The 25,417-nt window shown below is 41.0% G+C and overlaps 1 protein-coding gene and 1 pseudogene across 7 annotated transcripts in view; both read right to left on the minus strand.

Annotated features, from left to right (window-relative positions):
- The window catches only part of LOC309646918 (uncharacterized protein), a 366,785-nt gene that overhangs the window by 242,020 nt on the left and 99,348 nt on the right, over positions 1 to 25,417 (minus strand). For 3 of the 6 annotated variants that reach the window (XR_014255648.1, XR_014255649.1, XR_014255650.1), the window contains exon 3: positions 2,082 to 2,132. The exons of the other annotated variants lie outside the window; for them this stretch is intronic. The gene's annotated coding sequence lies outside the window, so the exon portion shown is untranslated. The remainder of the gene's footprint in view (positions 1 to 2,081; positions 2,133 to 25,417) is intronic. 6 annotated transcript variants of the gene reach the window in all.
- Positions 2,140 to 24,853, minus strand: LOC309646908 (Golgi pH regulator pseudogene; annotated as a pseudogene). The gene has a single exon. The product of its transcript is annotated as a Golgi pH regulator pseudogene (transcript).

The raw sequence follows: 25,417 nt of genomic DNA on the forward strand, positions 1-25,417 counted from the left end.
TGCTCTCTCCTCTCCTCCCTCCATTGACATTAGGTCTGATGGTGTGACTTGCTTTGGTCAATAAAATGTGAGCAGAGACTTAAACTGTGCTTGTGTGGTTTAGCTTAGCCTTTTGCCTTCCTGCCCTTTGCCATAAAAAGAGCCTTTTCCTTCTGCTTAGGCCCTAGAGCAGGGGCAGAGAAGCAGACCTGAACCACCTGCAGGTCAGAGCAGAACCACTGCAGGCAACCTAAGATCCATGAGCCAGGTGCCTTTGTCTTATAAGTCGTGGCGATCTGGGGGTTGTTTATTACACAGCATTATTGCAGGAAAAGCTGACTAACATAGAAATTAGTCCTTGAAAATGTGATGCTGCTGAGACAAAAGCGTAAAATACGTGTCTTCGGTCTTGGGACTAAACAGCAGACAGCAAGAAAGTGTTGGAAACTGGAAAAATGATGATCCATCTTACAAAGCAGTGACTGTGCGGTAAAACTGTCACCTGAGGTAACCTGAAGGCAGAAAGTACAACTCATGAATGCGTGGTTTGGGGTGAAGAGATTTCAGGGTACACTGTTACTAGCATGAGTTGGTTGTTGCTTTTCATAAGGTCTTTCAAGAAGGCACTGACCTGGGCTTCCCTGGTGGCGCGGTGGTTGAGAGTCTGCCTGCCAATGCAGGGGACACGGGTTTGAGCCCTGGTCTGGGAAGATCCCACATGCCGCGGAGCAACTGGGCCCGTGAGCCACAATTGCTGAGCCTGCGCGTCTGGAGCCTGTGCTCCGCAACGAGAGAGGCCGCGACAGTGAGAGGCCCGCGCACCGCGATGAGGAGTGGCCCCCGCTTGCCACAACTAGAGGAAGCCCTCGCACAGAAACGAAGACCCAACACAGCCAAAAATAAATAAATAAATTAATTAAAGAAAAAAAAAATATTTACCAAATTAACAACTATCCAGCTCAAGGAAAATTAAAAAAAAAAAGAAGGCACTGACCTGCCTGCAAGCAGGAATGAAAGAGTGAAGAGTGACTCTATAAATTCCAAGACTTGTAAATTTTAAAATAGAACTGTTTCCCATCTTCAAATGGAACAAGAAAAATTGAGAAATGTTTAAAGCCACAAAGGCTGATTAAGATACTAATAAGACCCAGTCTCAGGACAGAGAGCAAATAAAAGTCACCATCGTACTCTCTGTAAAACCTTTGAATGGATTGAGGTGGCACCCAATAAATTCTTTCATCTGGACAAAATAACTTGTAGAAAAGAAATACGGACTAGGTTTCACAAAACTTGGTAAACTCAAACTAGCTGTAATTAAGTCTAGAGAGAGGGAGGCACGACTTGAACATGAGGTGGGTATGGCTGCTGCCTGACGGAGCTAACTGGAATCCACACACAAAACATTTTAATAGTTTCTGAGAGACATTTAAGTCCCAAAGCAGCCTTGCCGGGATTAAAAAAGACTGTGATTTTTCGTTTTTTTTTCCTAAATGAGATTGTGACTCTTTGAGCCATAATGAAAGATCTTAGGATAATAATAATGTATCAATATTGGTTCATTAATTGTGACAAATGCGCCATATTACTGTAAGATGTTACTAATAAGAGAAACATGGTGTTGGGTATATGGGAACTCTTTGTACTCTCTCAGCAACCTTTGTGTAAATCTAAAACTATTCTCAATTAAGATTTTGTTTTTAAAAAAAAGACCTTAAGGTCCCCAGCATCCTAGAGGCAGATAGTAGGACGAGGAAGCTGCTCAGCTGCCGGGGAGGACACATGCTTCTTCAGATGTGACCAAAAGGGGTAATGGGAAACTACCTCCCCCAAGGTGGAGCCAAGAGCCATGAGAACAATGGAGAGAAGAGCTATTCCCAGGGAAGAGAATTGGAGCCTGAGCAAGGAACATTCCCTACCTCCAGGTTGGGAACTCGGCAATGTTTGCCCAGTGAGATTTTAGAATTGCTACAGATCTGTGACTGCTTCCCCTTCTGCAATGGGCTATTTATTTTTGGAAGCCTGTCTCTGTTCCACTATGGTATGTGGTGTCCCAAGTAATCTAGGATTATGGTATCCCAGAATGAAAGACCCATAGAACATACCTGAACCTGACTCACAGCTCAGAGTACGGCTGCCACAGCTGCCCAGCCAACCTGTAGGCAAGATGTAAAAGTTTTGTTATCGTAAACCACTGAGAATTTTTTGGTACACGGCAAAACTTGATTAATACATCTGGCAAAGGTTCCCAAAGAACTGAGGAATGGCACTAGATGGGATGTGAGCCTACTAAAGGTGAGAGAGTAGGTGGAGGAGAAAGTTGTAGTGCTTCTCTAGACAACGATCAGCTCTATTTCCAAAATCAGGTTAGAGTATTCCAAACATCACATCCACAAGATATATCAGAAATGTCCTCATATGACTAGAGTACAGAATTTTATATCAAACTTTAATAATTAGTGATACTATTAAAACCCAGACAATAACTATAGTTCCAAACAAGGTCCTATTACAAAGAAATTCCTTGGGAATGAGACTGAGATATAGAATGCTAATGAATCTTAGAACCTCTTAGATAATTTTTTTGTTTTTGTTTTCATTTATTTATTTATTTATCTATCTATTTATTTATATTTTTAGAACCTGTTAGATAATTTTTATGAAGAACACACAAATCTTTATAACAAAATCTCAACTGCATTTTTCTAATAAGTATCTTGAAGGCAATTATTAAAATAGACATCTGAGATAAAAATTAACTTCTCTATTTATATAAAAACATTAAAAATTCACTTGTTCATTTTTTGAGCCATAAACTTGCACCCATTAAGATGAATATAGGAAGAATTAAAACTCTTTTATTGCAAAATTATTTGAGTCTGCCAACAATGGATAAATTAATAATAATTTTGACATTTATTTTGCTCCAATGCAAACTTTATATATTTAATTTCATGCTAAGCAATATTTGATACAACAAAATACCAACATAAAATAATTCAGATTTATCCATGGAGTTTGTTTTAATGGGAACTGACCTATGTTTAATGACTGCAAACCACTTTAACATGTTTTACTTGTTTATATAAGAGACATTTTTAAAAAGACATTTATTTTTCACTTTTCCTGGCATTAACTAGGGACAATCTTGCCACAATTATACTTTACAAAACTACAAGGAAGGAACACTCAATTTGATGTTCATGTGAAATATAATTACCCACTTTTCTTCCTTTACAACATGTACTCCATAGACAGGATGACAAGCCAAGAGGTACATAATACACTGCCTGTCGTTAATAACAAGTATGCGCTTCTGAAATTATTTTACAATAGCACTTATTCAGAATACCCTTTACTTGCTTTTTGGACTACTATGGATATTATACCACTTTAACAAGTATCGCCTGTTTCAAATCAAAGATGTAAATAGGAATTTATTAAATAAATGAATAGACCAGGTACAATCATAAACAAGTATTGTAAATTTTAACATATACAAAGTTTCATCTCTGCCCATGACTCTTAAGGTGGTTACACTGGCAGGCTCTGGGTCCCTATGCCAGGATTGCAGAGAGATGCAGCTCCTCCACATTGCCCTAAAGAAATATCACACATTCTCCAAGGCTCTTCAAAGCCCACCTACTGAATGAAGTCTGTCTTGAGTCTCCCAAGCATATGTGAGCTCTTCTTCCTTAAAATCCATACCATATCTGGTTTACCCCTCCATAATCATGATAAAGCTAATAACAGCCCAAATCCCACTGACTTATCCTTGAGAACTTCCAATATGCTTCATCCATGCTAAACTCTACATTCGCCATCCATCTCATTTCTTCTTTGCAGCGCTCCTACAAAGCAGGGATCATTATTCCCACTTTATAGATGAGGAAACTGGGCAAAGATCTGAACTCAGGATTTAACTGAGTTTTTTTTGTTGTTGTTGTTAACAGTCTCTGATTTTAATGATAGTCAATCTCAAGGGAACGTCATAACCTTCTCCATGTGATCCTTGACTTAAACAGAATCTCATGTGTTTGGCCCAGCTCCCTTAGATCCCTCTTACCCCCAGAATTCCAGTGTATTTTCTCCCCTTAGTTTCTTGGCTCTTCTCAGCCCCACCACCCAGCATACTGCACCAGCCTCAAACCCAAACAGGGTGCTCTTGGCTGAGTACTAGCTTGAGTTACTTCTCTCTCTCATTTCTAGCTGATGCTACTCATGATCACAGTATCATCTGAGGAGGAAGGTGTCAGCTGGAGGTAGAATATGCTACCACAGCATTTTGTTTGTTTAAAAAAATGTTAGGCCCCGGTCCCCTCCATTTTTCCCCTCTTATATCCAAATTCTGACACCACTGGCCTGTAGCAGTCTGTAAGAGGCATGAGTTCAAGGTGCCATGTGCTTCTCTGGTGCCTGTCTGTGGGCCAAATAGAGGAAGAGTATGCTGGAGAGAGCCCTGACCAGGAAGATGACATCAAACCAACAGTGACAGAAATTGAACTGCAGCTCTCCGAGAACTTCGGTGCCTATGGTGCGGTACTCCAGAGACATGCTCACTCGGATCAGCAGCACAGAGGAGACGACGTACGTGCCCATTATCTGTGCTAATAGCAGGACAATGACATTGGAGGACTTACTGCTGGATATGGCATAGAAGAACTTGGTAAGAGTGATCAGCACTCCTCTAATAGACGTGACAATGATTATTCCAATCAGAATGAAGGAAATGTGCTGGGACCGGAACTTCACATCAAATTGGATCCCCAGATAATTCACAGTGATCTCAATGCCTCTTGTGACTGGATCAGTTTTCCCAGCTCGGTCAAAAACGATATTAATGGTTGCCATGAAAATTTTCCAAACACAGTAAATAGAGAAAAAGTAACCCAGAAAATTAAAATATTTCCCCTTGAAAGTTTTGGAGTATTCTAGTCTCTCCTTGGTAGCATAGAGATCAGCCGTTTCCAGAAAAAGCTGCCTGCTTAGTTCTTCCAAAGCATCCACTTCCTGTTGAATAAGAGTAAGATTTTCACTTCCTGGTACTGAAGTGGTAACACTCTTTATCATTCCCCAGAATCCTGATGGTTTGTTATGCACCTCCCCCTTCTGGAACATAGTAGCTTCAAGGACAGGATTTAACTCCAAAAATGGTGATCTTAACAACTCAGCTGGAATACTTGGTTTGCATTTGAATTGTATGTGATTTCTGTCTCCCTCTTCAGTCGGGGAGTTCTTTGGGCAGGTACTGTATGTGACCGGCTCTGTATCACTTTATATCCCTTCATAGTGTCTTGCATAGTAAGAAGTAAAAACAAATACTGGATTTTCTATATTCCAAAAAGCAGCTACTCTTTCCACATTTAAATGTCTCTTAAATTGGAACACACGTTCAATTGGTGTCTTGATTTACATGGTAGTCTTTTCCTTCTTTCTTCTCCTAAAAAGCTGTTATTAGCCTTTAGGTGTTTCCTATCGATATAATCTTAGGATCAAGTAGTAGTTAAACTTGGATAGAAGTTTAACTACCAGAGAAAAGATTAGGTCACTGTGGAGGTAAGTTCCTTTAGATTTCTGAATGCCACCTGAGTATTAAGCAGAGCAGAAATTCAGAGGGGAATCCATTTGAAAGTGAAAGGGAAGGTAATCAGAGGGAGCTCATTAGAAATAAAACGTTGTGAGTTCAGTGGGTTTCAAGGGAACATGCAGATTATACTAAGATCTCATGAGGAGGGGGAAACTGCTGAACGTTTATATCTCTGTGATGCCCAAACTGAGGTAAGACAGAAACACAGATGGGGGGGGGGGGTAACCAGGAGTCCATGTCCATCTGACTCTAACTGCACATACTCTCCTACCAGATGTCCTGGCAATGGCATTAGAATGAGAAAAATCATGTGAAAATACTGTAAACAGTCTTTCAGGCAGGGACATGAGTAGCTTGTCTACTAGCTTGAAGGAAGTCCTAGTAGAGTTTGGGAGTGATGTCATGAAGGGAGTCATTATGTATAACACAATATCAAGCCTGGGTACTTTTGTATCCTCCCTGTCTTGCTTTGGACATTGGTACTGTGGCTTGAAAGGTAACGCAGTAGATTATTCTTTCCATTAGCTTGGTTTGGAAAAGGATGAAAGAGAACTGAAAGTAGCTGTGTCGGGGAAAGGGGTCTGGGTTTAAGGGAGGGTTTGTGTTTTTATAAATAGAAGAGACTTGAGAATGTTTTTATGCTGAGAAGAGAGAGTCAGCAAGAGACAGAGAGAGAGAGAGAGAGAGAGAGGTAAAAATTAGCTAAAGGGGATAATTAAAGGAGCAAGTTCCTTAAAGTAGCCCCTGAGAGCCTGAATAGGGCTCAGGGCACAAAGAGAGGTATTAGCGTTGGTCTGGAGGAGGGATGCTTTTTCAACTGAGCTGAAGGAAGGGTTAAGAGAGGGTACAGATGTGGATGTGTTCAGAGTGGTGTGGGGCTCGAGCTGGGAGAAATAACACGATGACTTCTCAGTTCTTTGCAGAGGAGATAAGTCTCACTGCTAAGAGTGAGAGGGAAGTGGGTCAGACAGAGGGCTTCAGGAGACTGAAGAAGGTTGACAATGACTGTTCAGTGGACAGTGGAAGAGCTGCCTTGTGTTGAGGGCATGATTGAGGTTGCAGACCATTTGTAGTGGGAGCACTCTGCATGGTGTTATGAGTTTCTTCAGCTGGGATAACTATCTGGGGTAAAGAAAGGGGAGAAGAGGCAGATTTACCAAGGGTTGAGCTGTTGCTGGAAGAGTTCAACAGGACACTGGAGCAAAGCATCTGAGGTGTGCACAAGAGAGTGGTTGATGGGATGATGGCATCCTAAGCTAAACAGGATAAATTGGGAAAATTGGTATGGTCAGTGGAATGTAGGCTTCTGTGAGTTTCAAAGAGCAGTTTAATAGGAAGTGGTCGGTTTGGAATGACCAGAGGAGGTGATCAGAGAGCGACTGGAATTAAAAAATTTAAAACTGGGTGATAACAAGATCTGGGGGACTCCATGGATGTGAGTGGAGCCAGCAAAGTTGAGCTGAAGAACCCTGAAGTTGAGGAGGATGGAGTGTTGGATTGGATCGTCCATTAGATAATGCAAGCCACCTGTGACAATGTCAGGCATGCAAGTGTTGAGGATTTTTCCTTAAAACAAAACAAAAATTTAACTGTAGTATAACAGAATCTACCTTTATTTTTAAAAACAATAGACTTTAGTTTTTTTGATCAGTGTTAGGTTTATAGAAAAATTAAGCAGAAAGTATAGGCATTCCCATATAATCTTTAACTATCCTGTTATATGTGTGGTTTAATCATATGTTCTCGTAAAGCCTTTGGAGTGGATTACAAATAAATGCATATCCTGATTGCATTTTATAGCACTAAGAATTTGACTTGATTAGAATTATTGATAATAGATAAGCTCTAACCCAGCTGTACTCAGAAATTCCTTCTCACCTCTCTCATCTTACTTAGCAAAAATGTACCCATCCTTTCAGTCATTTCATATGTCTTCCACTTCACGAAGCTTTCCCTGACTGCCAGACCTAGAAGTTGGTTCTTTCTCCTTTAATATCTCATGGCACTTTGATAATAATTCTCTTACGATACTTATACATTGCTTTCTGGTAGAATTTTTTTTTTGCTATTTAACTTATGCACCATTAGGCTCTAAGCTCTGAGGACAATGTCTTTGTTCCACTCATCCCCTGTAGCACCTGGCACGGTGCCTTGTGTATCACAGGTTTGAAATTAACATTTGTGGAAGTGGATGAATTATGAAGTGGAAATCCCAACTTTACAAAGGAGGTAAACTAGGATGTAAATATTCTTTCTTTCAACAAAGGGATTGACTCCATGTTTTTGCTAAATAATTCGTTCCCTTAATGCATTTTGTAATTTACAAAATTTCAAGTGAACTAGAAACAGTTCAGTTCCAAAATTTTAACTGACCTGGAAACAATTTCTTGGCACAAAGTACACGTGTGTAACCACTAACTTTGGATTCTTTGAAGCAAATCTTGCTCTCATGTTTTTGTTAACAGAAAGAGTTGATACCAAAGGTCTTTGTTCAGACCTTTTACTGCCTCTTGTTTATTTGTGCTTCTCCTGGGAACTCTAGCTCAGCTTTTAAGCCCAAACATACCACCTTCTCCAGTGTAGGAGAAGGTGTAAGTAATATAACTCATGTTAGGATGATCCAGTATGGGGGAGAGAGCACACAACCTCTGGGGTCAGATGTTCCTCAGGTTCAATCTTGTCTCCGCTCACTACTACGAAGCTCAAGGAAAATTTTACTTCTCTGAAATATGTCCTTACAGATTAAATGGCGATAATAGTATACCTACCTCACAAGAGAGTGGTGAGGACAAAATATAATGTATGTCAAGTACCTAATCACAAAGCTCAATAAATGATATGTTCCCTTACTCCTGAGACATGATTGTGTCTGCTTCTGTCATGGGTGTAATAAGTAGAAAAATTTTCTGAGAAGGTGGCTTGCTGGGAAAATTAGACCAATATCAGCTCCAGTCTTTGGGAATGTAGATCTTCACAGTGTGTCTTATGTTTGGTTTAAAGCATTTCCAAAAGACCGGGTCGTGGGACTTCCCTGGTGGTGCAGTGGATAAGACTCCACGCTCCCAATGCAGGGGGCCCGGGTTCGATCCCTGGTCAGGGAACTAGATCCCACATGCATGCTGCAACTAAGAGTTCGCATGCCACAACTAAGGAGCCCAGAGCCACAACTAAGACCCAGTGCAACCAAATAAATAAATATTTAAGAAAAAAAAAAAAAAAGACCAGGTTGTTATGTCCAAATGGAATAATTTGGACATACATGTGTACATGTAATGTAACAAATACATTACAAAGCAAAATATAAAATTTTAAGAATTTCCTAAGATGGTTGCGTTATTGGTCCTGTATATAACTTTCTGTTCTTCAGAGAGGAGCCACCTAGCAAAGGCAGTCCTATAAGGATCACCTTACAGGATCTAAACTGAGGAGTCCCTGAGACTTTAATTATGATACAGTAGAAAATGTCTCTGCTAATGTCTTGAGCATTGTATTTCTTGGATCTGTGATCACTTATTATTTTAACCTTTCAAAGCCAGTAATTTTAAAGCGTTTGACTCAACTACAGTACTTTTATTAGTCTGGAAATGTTTTATTGCAGCTTGGCTGACATTTTCTTTTACTAATGTCATTAGCACTACGTAAAAATGAATTATGCTGAGGTGTACAGTACTATCTTTGGTTAGAGAAAATATGATGATGTTTATGAGCACATGAGGTGGGTCTCCGGGGGGTAAACATTAACAACATATATCTTTCTCATCCTCCAGGCATGCTTATATTGCTAATAAGTATAAGTACTTTGGCTTGGAAAAAGGCCTGGATTTAGATTTACTTTTTCAAGATTATGTTGAATTCTCATAACATCCTTTAAAGAAAAGTCCAGCTTCAGAGTCACTAAGGCTTAATTAAAATCTCTAGCACACAGTCTGGTCACATCCCTTACCTATTTTGTAGCTTTAGCTCCTGGTAACTGTTGTATGCTAACACTGGTGTTCAAGAGGTCATCGAAATCAAATTAATGCAGGCATATTTGAAGTCAGAGATCAGCGGTGTTCATCTACAACATTTTCATGTATAACAGGTACAAAATAAAGGAAAAGTGATTTTGTTTGACCTTGGAGAATCCTGAATGGATGGACGAAAACTGCAAGCATTTTAGTGGGAAAATAAAAATTATTTGTGGAAAAAAATTCTAATTAAACAAAATAAAAAAAACAAAGAACAAAACTCCTTGGTATACAAACCCTTTTCTGAGTCTTTAAGAGGTAAAGACTCAAGGTCCCAAACCGCAATTCCTAGGTCTTTGCAAGTGCCTTTAGAATTTCCTACTTTCTTGGGCAGAGCACAGGGATTCTCAAAGCGTAGTGCTGACCGTCAGCCCCTTCATCATCTGGGAACTTGTTAAAAATATAAAGTCTTGGGCCTCCCTCAGGCCCCAGAACCAGAATCTTTAGGGTAGGGCCAGTGATCTGTGTTTTTGTAAGCCCTCAAGACCCTCTGATGTTCTGCTCTAAAATGTGGGAGCCTTTGACCTACAGCAATTCTTCTTAAACATTTCCGTGCAGCAGAAGCCCTTGGAGGGTTTGCCTAAACACAGGTCCCTAACCCAGCCCCTGAGATACAGTGGCACTAAATTCTGGGAGTTGTACAGGAACCTGCATTAATTTTTTTTAAGATTCTGGTGTAGGTGATCTATAAAGCACAATTTGAGAAATTCTGGCTTGAAGGGGATTTAAGTGTTGACAAAATTAATATTTAATTTTCCACAAAATTCCCCTCCACAACTGAGCAAAAACCTCTGAACTCTGACTTCCAAGCGTCTATAACATTCATTTAGCCTGAAAATGCCTGCTCATGAAGGTATCCCCTCACTGCAGGCTTCCCTCATCCCACTGTTAGAGGGACGGAAACCTCTGTGGGCCCCGCTGTGAGGCTTTGCCCACCTCTTCCACAGGTGTGATGTTTCATCACAGAAGCCTGTGCTACAGGAGAAGGGATGTAGCCCATACATCTGCAGAACGTAAAGTATTAAGTACACGCTCAGCCAAGATAAAACACAAGTGAGGACCTAATTTTTAAAATTATTATTATTATTATTTTTTCTGAGATGATAGCTGGAGAAAGATCACTTTGGGAAAAGGGAGCTCCATCTTTGCATAGCCTGCCACGAGAACAGTCTGTTCTAAGCAAGGTGACCTTTAAAAGAAGTTTGGGGAATTTTTATTTAATCCACGGACGCTCCTAAAAATATTAATGAAATTAGGAAAATTGTTGGTTCATTTTATGTTTCTTCTAATGTATCCCTGCTTGCTCTATAGGTCTTTCCACTTTGTGTGGTAGGAAGAATATGGTAATGAATATTTTTACTACCAAAAAAAAAAAAAGAAAAAGAAAAAGAAAGATGCATGTTGTATACTGGCCTCACTAGCTTATTTAGCTAGTTGTGATATAAAAATCTATTATAACATTTCTGTTTCAACTGAGAAAAAACTGATACTCATTCATTATATTTACAAGTGTATTCCTTTCAACATTTTTATGTTTTATTTTCTACTGTATTAGATTTTTTTAATAGCAAAAGTAATAATGCTTGTTAAAGAAGTCAAACACTACAGAGATGTATATATGAATATAAATGTCCCATATCTCCCTCCAAATTTATCTCCTAAGTATTTGTATTTCAAATAGCTTTTGTTTTTTAAATTTAAGAACAATACATTTCCATTCTAAAACATTTAGAAAAGGTAGCCAAGCAAAAGAAGTGAATCATACACAGTCTCCCATTCTCATATAACCACTGTGAATATTTTGGTTTAGCTCTTTCAATTTTCCCAATACGTGTATTTATTAAAAATGGTCCCTACTTTTTTGCAACTGATCTTTTTTGCTCCCTACTATCTGTGGGCATTCTTCTATATCATTAAAATGAAGAATCTTGTATTTCCTAAAGCATGATATGTAACATGTGCCACAGTTGATGCATGAAATGATTTTTTGGTGCTACATGAACACATTTTAAACATTTTTAATGGTTACATTTTTTTGTTTGTAACTGAAAAATATTAACTAGTACATTGAGCCTGTAATTTTGCAGATACTGTTGCTTATAACAAGGCTAAAGAAGGTAGAACTTGATAATCGACTTTATGAAGAATGTGTGGATTACCTTAGTAATGTGTGACCCTTAGTCATGCCCATGAATGTTTCAGATAACTTCTTGGACTTGACGAGTGTGGGAGTGATGTGCTCACCCTATCAGTTGCAGTGGTCCCTTTCAATGACAAAGTTTTAACTCACCTTGCCCAATCCCAAAATGACAGTCAGAGATAGCCTACCTATCTACGTAATTTAATAAAAATCAATATAATGCCCTACCCTAGATAAAAAGGAGAAACAAGAGAGAATAATTTGTATAAAAGAATATACATTTCAGTGAATTAAGTGGTTGGTCTTAATGATGGATGTACTATCATGATGGACATAATGGGAGAGTCACTGAGCATGTGAAGCTGGGAGTGCAGATGGATACAGATGAGTTTCATGGTGACTCAAACACTGTGAGCAGCATGGCCATTGGTGATACTGATTTTCCAAAACTGTGAACAACTTTTGGTAAAATTCTGCACATAATAAACAACGGTTTTCCCTGATGTACAAAGTAGCTGCATTTCTGGAAAAATCAGCATATATTAAAGCTGGGCAAAAATTTTGCATTTACATGTGAAATGGATTTAGGTCTGGATTAGGTAATTATGAATATAGTACTCTTTAGGTCTGGCTCAGTAGACTTTTCACCAGCTTGGAGTTTCTGAAAGACATCTGAAGTCACTTGGAATTACCGGTCAATTCCTGGTCACGTGAGAACACGCCTGGCATCGCAGCTGTCTAACACCTCCGGCTCCTCCCCAACAAAGGCAGCAGTGCTTCCAACCCCCAATTAACAGCAACAACCAAAAAATTTTAGATTTCTAAAATGCTCCCCAGGCACAGTTTCTGAGAACTGTGAGTGAAAACTGCACAGAGAGCTTGTGCAATTACTAGCACCGGCCCTCTGACTACTGTGACAGCTGACTGTCAATGTGACAGCTGTGCTCTTTTCTGAGGTACAGCAAAGGCCACTTTTGGAAGTTAACGGTTATTTAGTATGCAAGGTATGTATAAATACGCATAACTGCGATTTGGAATCAGACCTGTACTTCGTTTTTCTTACTGGGCCTGCTGTACATCAGTGAGAAAAGAGATTTTTAGTGCAGAAAGGTTAGGTGTGTGACAGAAATAAAGGGTATTAATTGTGATTTGGTTAAATTAGTTGGTGTTTTTTCTTTTTTTTTTTTTTTGCTAGGTATTAGGACCAAATCAATGCATTAATAGCCTTATTATGTTTTCTTTATATTTGTTTTTATGACTATCTGATACTGAAGGTAATTATACTGTACTTCCACTTATGTAGCGATAAAAAGTTACCTTTAAATATTCTTATCTCAGTAAAATATGTGAGTTAATTTAAAGGAAGATATTAAGTAGATATTAGTGCAGATGGCAATATTCCAAAGATAGCACATGAATGATTAAAGATTGGGAAAACCTCACCTACAACACTGTTTTCATGAGTTAAACATAATCCTTTTTACCACTTTTCTAGTGTTGAGCTTTTAATTTGTTTTCTGTTATAAACAATGCTTCAAAGAACCTCCTTTTTTTTGGCCAGGCTGTGTGGCTTGTGGGATTCTTAGTTCCCTGACCAGGGACTGAACCTGCACCCTCGGCAGTGAAAGCGCAGAGTCCTAACCGCTGGACCGCCAGGGAACTCCCTCAAAGAACCTCTTGTAGCTAAATATTGTTCATATCCGTGATGATTCCCTTACGAGAATTCACAGATGTGAAACTGTCTGGTGGAAGGGCAATGATTATATTATTTTAAAGTTTGAAATTAACAATTCCTCTAAGTTTTTATGAAGACATTTAGGAGGTTAGCAAAGTGGTATTTATGACCCATGGGAATACTTTCTTCCTTGTTACTCAAAGGACTGCTTAATGCAATTGCCTTCAGGTGTGTTCAGGGACCAAAGCACGATTCTTCCCACCCTTTAGGGAAGCGGGTGGTGGGCAAAATGCTTGGTTGGAACATCTGGTTTGTAGTTAATGTTACCCTTTCCATTTAATTAGCTTTGTGATCTTGTGCAAGTCACAACCTCTCTAAGCTATAATTTTCTTACCCATAAAATTGTCCTAAAAATAATACACTATTTACCTCACTGAGCTGTGAAGATTAAGTGAAATGATATATGTGAAAGTGGCTTGTAAATGCTAAAGCACGATATAAAATGTTAGTTGTTGGTATTATATAAGTGCAATATATATTCCCCTCTTGAGAGATTCCAAAAGCACAATTCTCTGGCTTCACAGATACAAGTTGTCGCATGCAATGCAGATAATTTTAAAATACCACATGGGGACAGTATCTAGAAAAAGTGAAGGGTATTGAAAGAGGAAAGAACTAAATTCCAGTGAGAATCTATTTCTTTACTGCTTGTCCCTTCCCGTTCCCTCCTCAGCAAACACTAGAACCTGATTTGGCACTGCAGCAACACTAATCTTGGGCTTTTGAGCTTTGTTCCTTACCATCAAATCTCATTGAAAACATCGATTACCCAGAAGTCACATTACTTGTTAATCTAGGATTGGTCTAGTAGCTCAGGATTTCTGAGTTCAGGCTAGGACGAGAATTTGCTATTTCTGGCACCTATAGATTGTTGGAAAAACTAATGATTTTCATGAGACTCTGTTCTCTTTCCATAATGCAAGTTATTCGAATGGTCTCTTTTTGTGGGTGGATTCAGGTAAGAACCATCCCATGAGCTGCTTATCAGATGCTGACAAAATCCAGAGAGTGGGGCCCGGGGTGAATACAGTCTGTGCAGAAGGGTGAGGGACGACACCGAAGGCACCTGGGCTTGAGATTTAACTCTGCCACTCAACTCCCCCCCCACCAGTCTCAGTTTCCCAGCTGCAAAATAAGGGAGTCAGACCGGAATTTAGTCACGAGGTCTCCCATGTCTCTGCTCGCAGTAAGATTCTATAATTCTGTGGGCCAGTTTAGAAATTGGGGGTGGACCTTCCCAACCTCCTGCCACGGGCAGGAGAGGAAGCGTTGCAGCTGGAGGGTCTCAGCTGGGCCTTTGGGAGGAGCAAGGGTTCTACTCTGTGACATCACAATAACCAGCCCAGGCTCAACCCTGGCTGAGAAGGAGAAGGTAACAGGAGGTTTGGCTACTGATGTATGAGAGGTGGGACGCTACCTGATGGAGCTAGAAGGAATCAGCCAGCCATGACTCCGGTTCAGGTACGTGACATCTGCTGAGCTCAGAACAGAAACTACTGTGTCTAAAGGAACAAGAGGAGAGGACCACAAGATGGGCGTGTCTCCAGGCTTAGGGATAACAGCATAAGCACAGAGACTATGCACCAGTTACTTTAGGGTAATGTAAAGAATCCAAATGAGCAGACGAAAGGCCACAGGTGGTCCCACCAGAAACAGAGCTGGGGCACATGCTCCCAACAGCCAGACTTACTGCCATGAAGCCGGACCACAGGACATTTCCAAGACTGTCAGCTCCCCACTGGCCTCTCCCCAACCACCGGGGAGTGCAAAAGAGGCACAGGAGGGTGCCTCAAGAGGTCAGTGTAAAATTACTTTCTACAATCGTCTACAATTGTTGCCTAATGATGTTTATCTAGGTGTTTTTCTTTTAATAGCTTCTCCCCAGAACGATAGGGAAGAGTAAGCTAAATAAAAACTAAGTTAACTGAAAGAGGTACTGTAATAGAAGATAGTATAAAAATGCAAACAAAAGTAATAAAATAAAAGAAGAGAAAAAAATTTATTAATGGGTTAGCAACCGATACTGATTCTAAAGTCTGGTTTTGAAATTTCAAGGCTTAAAAGGCAAAAGGCCACCCCCTATACACAGTGAAAGAGAAGGGCCTTCTGGTTGAGAAGTAAGTAAAACAGTTCAGTGGAAACCATCTCCAGCCCCTCCCCCTAAAGAACTCACACCAGTGAAGTCATCGCTGCGGATGCGGACAGTTCTGTTTTCTTTACCTTGCCTTAGGGTTTTGGCTTCTAAAATATTTGTTTCTTCCTGGAGTCTCAAGGCCCTGAGAGGCTCTGAATGACGGCAAATAGCCGTTCTGTTTACCAGTAGGGCGGAGCGCGGGGGTGGGTGCCAGGCCCTGACTCATCGGCACCGGCCTCCCTGAGCACACTGCGACCCCAGAGCCAAGTACAGGACTGCTCAGGCAGGCACGCTGAGATTCGTCTGCAAGATCCAAGTTTACTGCCATGCTCCCCCGTGGAAGCAGCAGTCCAGTGTTCTCACAGGTAGATCAGCTGCCCACAGAGGACCCCAAGGGCAATAGACAAGGTGGGGAAGACCCAGTGTCTATCCACAAGACACAATTTTAACACTCTTTGGCCTCCAACCCATTGGGAATAAATATATCTCAGCCGCAAGGCCAAAACTCACTCTATAAAAGTAGTAATAATCCAAAGCATGTAAATAAATTCAGAGGTTCAGATAAAAACAAAAGGTACCTGCACATTGACTCTAGCACATATTCAGCTTCCGTCTAGAGAAGCTACTATGATTTTCACAATTAGATTATGACCCAACCTCTTTAGTCCTTGGAAATTAAAAGCTCATTGGTCCAGTTTTTAGACTTTATTCATTTTATAGTCATCGAAACCTACGTTTAGGTTTAACCTAAAATAATATCCACAAAACACAGAATGTCCTAACTTGTCTACATTTATATTTATTGACTATAATGTTCTCTGACCATTGTGTTAGTCACATACCACAGGCGTTTAGACTTGGAGGAGAACTAAGAGATCGGCCATTGCAACGTCCTCATTTCCAGAGGAGGAAACGAGCACAGACAGGTTAAGTGTCTTGACTTAGGCCATTGTGCTAGTTAGTGCTAGCTTGAGACTAAAGCTTAAGTCCTCTCTCTCTTAGCCTGGTGACCTCTTCAGTCCTCCCTGCCTCTAATTCACCCTGAAGGAATTTATTGGTTCATACTTGAACTATTTTAATTTCCAAGTCAGAATATTCTAAGATGAGGAAATCTCATTTTATCACCTTGGTGTGGTTATTGGTAAATTCAGGTACTCTAGGTAGGTGACACTATTCACCAAAGCTCTCCCAGCCTTCACAGCTCCAAATGAAACAAGCTTTGATCAAGGTCAAGAGAAAGCACCCAAGACCCCATCCAAAAGGCTGAGAATACAATGAAAATGAATCCAGGGAAACTGACAGGCTACTCTGCCTTGACGCCTGATTAGCAGTAGTCCATTAAAAAAAAAATTTAAAAAGGCACTTATACAACTAATGAGCTTTTTGCTTTATAATAAATATACAGACTTCCTATGGCCTTTTCTAGTTTAGGTAGATCCCTTTGTTTATGTGTTTGCATGTGTATACTCTGTAAATGCACATATGAGTAAACACTTCATCTGGCAGGTGTGAGGCTTTACACCATCTGTGGTAAGTGACCTATCTTTATTACATAATTTGCCTCCTATATGAGCCTTTCCTGACTTAAACCACGAATTAGCATTTTATTTAGAGTTATCAATAATTTAGGAGCAGTCTTAAGTTTGTCCAGGTTTTGTTTTATGTAGAGCTGTCTACGTCTTGCATCTCTAATTCATCTGTAAGTTTGAGCCCAGGCACCCCCCGGATACAGATACTCAGAGCTTTTTCCAACTGAATTCATTGCAAATGTATTAACATCAGCCTGAAGTCCCCAAATCTGAAAGAAAATGAAGAATTGTTGGATATAAGCATAGACCTCATTTGCACAGTCGTCAGCTCCAAAGGTCTGATTAATATTTTCTAGGACACTAGATTGTTTTTTAATCCACTGAAATGTGTATATCCTATAAGGATCTTCCGTATGTTTCTGGTTTTCCAAACAGATTGTCTTTAATAAAAGAGAATTATGAAATGATTACCAACAGGAAAGAACATTCCATCATGGCATAGGGCTTAAACAAAGCTGTGGTAATATCTTTCAGCTTCCATATTAATTTCAAAAGTTGTGTAATATATTGAGTAATCTTGCACATACTACCGCATAAAACCGCAGGAGAAGGCTGACTACGAAAAATGGAGGGATAAAAGGAGCTTTAGTTTCAGATTCTTCATTGTGGGTTTTGAATTCTCAACGCTCTCCAGTAAGCTGAAACACAGGTAGGCCAAGTGTACTTCTGAAATGTTTTCCACCTGAGAAGATGCATCCTCACAAGCCTTATTAACAGCCGTGGGAGGAAAAAAAAAAGTAAAAGCCACCTCGCCAGAGATCCTGAGACATCTGATCCTCTCTCTTGTTGCCACCACCTGGGGTGCCTTGGCAAACAGCTACACCTGGATCTCTGACACATGCCGACACGCCCCTTCATCTCGGCCCAGCCCCCATGCCCACTTTCCTAAGTATTGTGCAATGAGCCCTTTGTGACCGGAGGTCTGTGAAGTCTGGAAAGGAATGTGGCCCAGAGCCAACAGGCGTTGCTGCCACCAGGGCCAAGAAGGAGCTCTCCTGCTGTTTACCTCACACTTGGGGGAACCTCAGAAGGGGAAGGGTATGCTCTAAAAGGAGAGGGAATCTAGCCCTTGGCAGGAGTGTGAAGAAGCACCCCAGGGCCTTTCGCCCTTGTCTCTGCAGACCTCCAGAGGCATGCTCTGTGCTGCTCCCAAGACTCGGATCCACTTTTGAGCCATTTCTTTTCCTACTCATAACTGTGCCCCCTACTGAAAGCTGTGAGCGTTAGGTCCCGTTGTTCCAGTGCCCCTGTGTAGGGTGAAGGGTGATCGTAATGGGAGGTTCCACTAAATAGTGGTGTTGATAGTAGAGTGCCAGGCGCTGGTGGCAGGACAGCTGAGAGGGCGCTGTGATCAGAGGCCTATTGGTACTCGTCAAGCGGTAACACAAAACCAGCTTCCTAAGTCTTCTCTCCACCTCCCTGACAAACAACATCCTGCATCATGACAAGTGCACAAGCTGGCCACTGGCAATACTGGAGGTTGCCTCACCTCTTCTGCCCAGGGAATTATGTCACGGGCTGAGCCATGAATACCCTTCTTTTAATTTGCCCAACATCATGATGGCCACACAAGTGGACCTCTAACTAAAAAGAACTAAAAGGAAGTGCAAGACTTAATTCTCAGTCTTGCCATTTGACCACTGTCTAGTACAACTTAGTATAACTAACTGTAAAAGACAAGTTCTATACTTATTCTACCAATACCGCTTATAAACAAAAGGTGGTCCAAGAAAAACAGACTTTTTAGACAGTTGAGAAGACCCCTTGGCAGTTAGAACGCCAGTATTCTTCTCCTTTCAAGCATATTTAGAAGGCAAAGTCATTTTTATTAGTAGAGGGGCAAGCACTCCTTTCATGTTAGAATGTTCTTTGTATGTTAGGAACTGACTCGTATAACCAACATATTACCTCTTGTATCCTGTCCTTTCAAGACAGTGATTATCTTTCTCCTTTCGACCCCAAATGAATTCAGTGTCAGTTTCAATCGAATTTGTACTTTTTGAAAACTTAAGATGTACCAGGCACTGTGGCAATAACAAAATAAAATGTTTGGCATAAATTGGGCTCTTTAAGAATTAAGGATTTAGGTGAGGAGACAAGATATACACGTGTGAAGAGTTCAGATGCAAAGGAGGAACTGCTTAACTATGTGAAAAATGTCCCCGTGGACTTCAAAGCGCCCCAGGGGCTCAGTGCTGCGCAGAAGCAAAGTTGTCTCCAGGGTTCTGGTTGCTCATCACGGCAGAATTAGGACTTGAGAGAAATCTTGAAGAGAAACAGAATAGTGACTGACGCAAGCTTGAGGAGGAAAACAATTTTCTGGTGCAAATTTTGGCCCCAGCACAGTGGGTCTTGTCCCACTCACAGACCTTATCTCCTTTCTCCTTGGGCTTTTACAACTCCTTCTTTGCATGCAATGCAAACAATACACATGGCTTCTTTGGGACCGGGAAAACTGGAGTCATAGTAACATGCTGCCAGGAAGGATGAAGCCCATCCTAACAGGTGGTTTCTGTGAAAGGCCCTACATGCTATAACCAGGGTTGTGTCTGATTTTAATTATGGATGTGTGGGCTTCCTGACCTTACACCCTAAGTCAACATGTTCTAAATCTAATTCATTATCTTCCTCCAAATCTGATCTCCTTTTGTGAGTCCTGTCTCCGCCAATGACCTCACCATATTCCCAGCTATTCTGGCTAGAATCTCGAGTCCTCTGTGATTCGCAGTTCTCTCCTCCCTGGCACTTGGTCATCAGGCCCAGGAGGTTATAGCTCCACATCTCTTTCGAATCCATCACTTCCTGCCAGTCCTGCCCGCTGCTGCCCTGGGCCAGGCTCTCATCATGTTTCCCTAGGATCACTCATCTCCCCAACTCCATTCTTCTGCACTCTGTTGGTCACATCTTTCTAAAATAAATACTAGAGTTTGTCACTTGCCAGTTTTAAAACAGTTCAAGTTTCCCCATTGTTTAAAAAAATGAGGACTCAACTCCTTATCTTGGCTTCCAAGGTCCCTCACCTTCTCTAGCCTCGTTTGGCCGCTCCTCTCCTCTGCCACCCGTTCACCCAGCCCTCCCCGCCAGATGCACCAGACGCATCCCTCTCCTTCCCATTCTCCAGCCTGCCCAGCACTTTCCTGCTGCTATGGTCTTTCTCACGCAGGTCTCTTCTGACAGTTGAACTCCTGCAGGATTCCTCCTCAAAGGGGTGACCACTTTCTTCCTCCATCATTTATGATCTTCCCATGACACTCTTATTATTTATGACCCTATATGCTGAAGGAGTGAAGCAGGTGTGGCTGAAAGACCAGTGAGAAGGGAGTAGAAGAATGTTTTAAGACAGGGACTAGCATGTCAAAGACTCGGAGGAAACAGAACACAGTGTTCAAGGAACTGACCAGTGCACAGCAGTTGGTGGAAATAGAATCTGAGTTGAGAGGAAGGAGTTGGGCGGACATGGCACTGGAGAAAGATGCAGAGGCTGGCCCTGATAAGGAGCTGGGATTTTAGCTTACGATCAGTGGGCCACTTTAAAGGGTTATAAGCAGGGGAGTGATAGGACACTCCTTGCATTTTAAAAGAATGTAGTGTCCAGAGAACAGCTGGGAGTGGAGAGAGACTGGAGAAGGGACTATCAGTTAGGAGGCTGGCCAGGTAAACCAAGGAGGTGATGAACTTGGTCTAGAGAAGTGACAGTGGGAAGAGAGGAAGGCAGTAGACTTCAGGGAGCTTTAGAAAGGAGAACTGATGAGGCCTGGCTGATTGACCAGACATGGATCAAATGGAGAAGGAGAAGTGAAGGAAGACGGCCAGAAAGGCCCAGAAATGATACTGTACTAGTTGCAGTATCACTTAACGACAATGCCTCACATGAAGGAGACTGGACTTTATCCTGCAGGAAACAGGAGGCAACAAGGATTTCTTGGCTTAGGTGAACCTACATTTCTGAAAGAGAAAACTGGAAGTGGTGTGGAGGATGGCCAGAAAGGGGAACGCTGACCGCAGACGGACCAGAAGGCAACGCCACTGACGTGGGGTGTTAAATGCTGACAGTACACAGCTGCTCAAAGCAGTGGCCCCTCTCAGCACTGGTGATTCTGCCCCAAACATAGTTTAATTTAAAAAAAAAGGGCGTTTTAATCAAAAAGTTATATTGAACAGTGTAAAATGTTATGCTATGAAAAACGATTCTCCCTCCCACCTCAGTCCCCAGTACGTTTCCTCCATGGAGCTTCTGCAAGTTTTACATCTCTCCAGAAATGTTCTCTGCATACACAAATGTGCCTGAGTATGTATTATGCACATGCTTTCTGTGTATGTATGTATATATCCACACACATAGATCCACTTTTTAAAATGAGATTACTATACATATGCCTTACTTTTTTTAAACTGGGAAACTGTATTTTGTTAAACCATTTTATATCAGCTTGTGGAGCTCTGCTTCATTCTCTTCAATGTCTACAATGGCTATGCTCCTACAGTGATCTCATAAACCCCCTACTGATTAATATTGAAGTCAAACTTGGATTTAAAGTCCTCTTGCCTGTCCTTTTCCTTGTCCACCACCCTCAGCTCGTGATGTGCTGGTTGCTTTAAACCACTCATGGTCACTGGGGCACTCTCCCCTTCCACCTTTTCACACAGCTCTTTTCAAATCTGAAGTAAGAGAACTCCCTCTGCAGCCACACGAGTTTAGCACACCCTTAATTTTCTTCCATCAAGGAGTCATCTGTGATGGTAGCATCAACTTGGCTTATCAGATTCATATTCCTTGAGCAAAAGATCAAACAATCCTCTCTAAATTTGTGAAATGTACTTTGAAAATCCTGTGTTTATACAGCCGCACCAAGGGCATCATAAACTCTAAAATGTCAGAGCCCCATTGCCAATCAGAGTTAAGCTCAGAGTTAACAGGGATTTTTCTTCTCAGAGATGACATTTTCAACAAGGCTGGTCAAGAGCTCTTCAGACACTTTGCTTTTAGAGGACACTGCAGTTGATACAGGCCTTGGATCTCATTCATTTGCTAGAGTCCCCAGGGCACATAGGTATTCAATAAATCTTGATGAATAGACATCTGTGCCTATAAGTGTTGTTCCTGATAGTCTTCCTTCCCATTTTTCTCAAAGAATTGTTGGGCATTTTATCCTCTGTTTCCCTTCATAATGTAAACTGTAATCAGACTCTTTCTTCCTCCCCAACTTGGATTTCAGTGGAAAGCCTTAATTAGGAGACAGGTCTCCTGCCTGCCAGGTCATTGATGGCCCTCAAAGGCTTCCTGGCATTCCTTACAGGGTGTCTATTGTCTGGTCATCACCAGAAAACCAAAAAATGTCCTTTGACACCACCCCGAGCTAGCTGTCTGCTTCCTACATTTTCCTTTCTCAGCCATAGCTTGTACAAGAGGAGATTAAAATAACCCCTGGAGCCCAGTGACCTTTATTCCCACCTGGAACAAAGTCACTGAACACTGAGTTTCCTCTGACTGCATCTTTCCTCTCCTTATGAATCTTTTTTTTTAAAAATTATTATTTATTTATTTATTTATTTTTGGCTGTGTTGGGTCTTCGTTTCTGTGTGAGGGCTTTCTCCAGTTGCGGCAAGCGGGGGCCACTCTTCATCGCGGTGCACGGGCCTCTCACTATCGTGGCCTCTCTTGTTGCGGAGCACAGGCTCCAGACGCGCAGGCTCAGTAGTTGTGGCTCATGGGCCCACTTGCTCCGTGGCATGTGGGATCCTCCCAGACCAGGGCACGAACCCGTGTCCCCTGCATTGGCAGGCAGATTCTCAACTACTGCGCCACCAGGGAAGCCCCCCTTACGAATCATTTTAAGGCCCCTCATGTCATCAGGAAGCAGCACATCTCCAGCCTGACCAGCCAAAGTGGACTTGGTCCATCTTCCTTGGCCACCACTGTCCTCTCCCCCGTGCCTCGAATCTCACTGTGACAGTTTTCTCTGAGTCCCTGCTTGTCTTTGTGCTGGGGTCCTTCACTACCTCTGCAAGCTGCAGAGAAAGGAAGCCATTGAGGGCTTTCTTTACCCTCTTTAGACGAAGGTCAAGTTTGCATTTCAATGATTTCATCTTAGTTAAGATTCCTCAGTATCAATATTATATTAGTATAAATTATATAATTTTTTAATTTTAGAAAGCCATACAAACAGAAAATAATTATCAGTACAAATCTAAAATGTCTTTCCCAGAGTTTAAGGTAATAATATTGTCAAAATTACATATATAATTTAATAAATAATGAACATAAAATATATACACATATATAATATATACTATAATACATAATGTGTGTGTAGTATCTTGATATACACATACACACATGTTATTATAAGTGCTTGTTTTAGATGATCAAATTACATCTTCTGAATAGCACATGAATAACAAGTGCTATTTAAACCCTACTGGCATTTCCCCTGTCTCTTAAACAACATAAATTTACTCAGCTTTATGTACAGGCAACATTTTTTGCCAAATTCTGAAATAACAGAAATAGAAATCATAAAAACAACCTTTTTTTTTTTCGGGGGGGGGCACCTGCTGTATTAGGGTTATCCAGTTAAACAGAACCAATAGGAAAGATATCTATCTATATATCTGTATATTATTTATTATAAGGACTTGGCTCATGCAATTACAGAGGCTGACAAGTCCCAAGACCCACATTCAGCATTTTGGAGACCCAGGAGTCCAGATACCATCAGGCTAGAGACCCAGGAAATGCCAAAGTTTCAGTTAAAGTCTGAAGGCAGGAAAAAAGCTGATGTCCCAGCCCAAGGCATTCTGGCAGGAGGAAATTTGCTCTTACTTGCAGGAGGGTCAGTCCTTTTGTTTTATTCACGTCTTCAACTGATTGGATCGGCCCACCCACATAGGGAGGGCAATCTGTTTTCCTCAGTCTATTTTTTTTTTTTAACATCTTTATTGGAGTATAATTGCTTTACAATGGTGTGTTAGTTTCTGCTTTATAACAAAGTGAATCAGTTATACATATACATATGTTCCCATATCTCTTCCCTCTTGCATCTCCCTCCCTCCCACCCTCCCTATCCCACCCCTCTAGGTGGTCACAAAGCACAGAGCTGATCTCCCTGTGCTATGTGGTTGCTTCCCACTAGCTATCTATTTTACGTTTGGTAGTGTGTATATGTCCATGCCACTCTCTCACTTTGTCACAGCTTACCCTTCCCCCTCCCCATATCCTCAAGTCCACTCTCTAGTATGTCTGTGTCTTTGTTCCCATCTTACCACTAGGTTCTTCATGACCTTTTTTTTTTTCTTCCTTAGATTCCATATATATGTGTTAGCATACTATATTTGTTTTTCTCTTTCTGACTTACTTCACTCTGTATGACAGACTCTAACTCCATCCACCTCACTACAAATAACTCCATTTTGTTTCTTTTTATGGCAGAGTAATATTCCATTGTATACATGTGCCACATCTTCTTTATCCATTCATCTGTCAGTGGACACTTAGGTTGCTTCCATGTCCTGGCTATTGTAAATAGAGCTGCAATGAACATTGTGGTACATGACTCTTTTTGAATTATGGTTTTCTCAGGGTATATGCCCAGTAGTGGGATTGCTGTGTCGTATGGTAGTTCTATTTTTAGTTTTTTAAGGAACCTCCATACTGTTCTCCATAGTGGCTGTATGAATTTACATCCCCACCAACAGTGCAAGAGTGTTCTCTTTTCTCCACACCCTCTCCAGCATTTATTGTTTGCAGATTTTCTGATGATGGCCATTCTGACTGGTGTGAGATGATATCTCATTGTAGTTTTGATTTGCATTTCTCTAATGATTTAGTGATGTTGAGCATCCTTTCATGTGTTTGTTGGCAATCTGTATATCTTCTTTGGAGAAATGTCTATTTAGGTCTTCTGCCCATCTTTGGATTGGGTTGTTTGTTTTTTTGTTATTGAGCTGCATGAGCTGCTTGTAAATCTTGGAGATTAATCCTTTGTCAGTTGCTTCATTTGCAAATATTTTCTCCCATTCTGAGGGTTGTCTTTTGGTCTTGTTTATGGTTTCCTTTGCTGTGCACAAGCTTTTAAGTTTCATTAGGTCCCATTTGTTTATTTTTGTTTTTACTTCCAGTTCTCTAGGAGCTGGGTCAAAAAGGATCTTGCTGTGATTTATGTCATAGAGTGTTCTGCCTGTGTTTTCCTCTAATTCCTCAGTCTATTGATTCAAATGTTAATCTCATCCAAAAACACCCTCACAGACAC

This window comes from Balaenoptera physalus (genome assembly GCF_965194825.1).
Source record: "Balaenoptera physalus genome assembly, chromosome: 17".
Taxonomy (NCBI): Eukaryota; Metazoa; Chordata; class Mammalia; order Artiodactyla; family Balaenopteridae; genus Balaenoptera; species Balaenoptera physalus.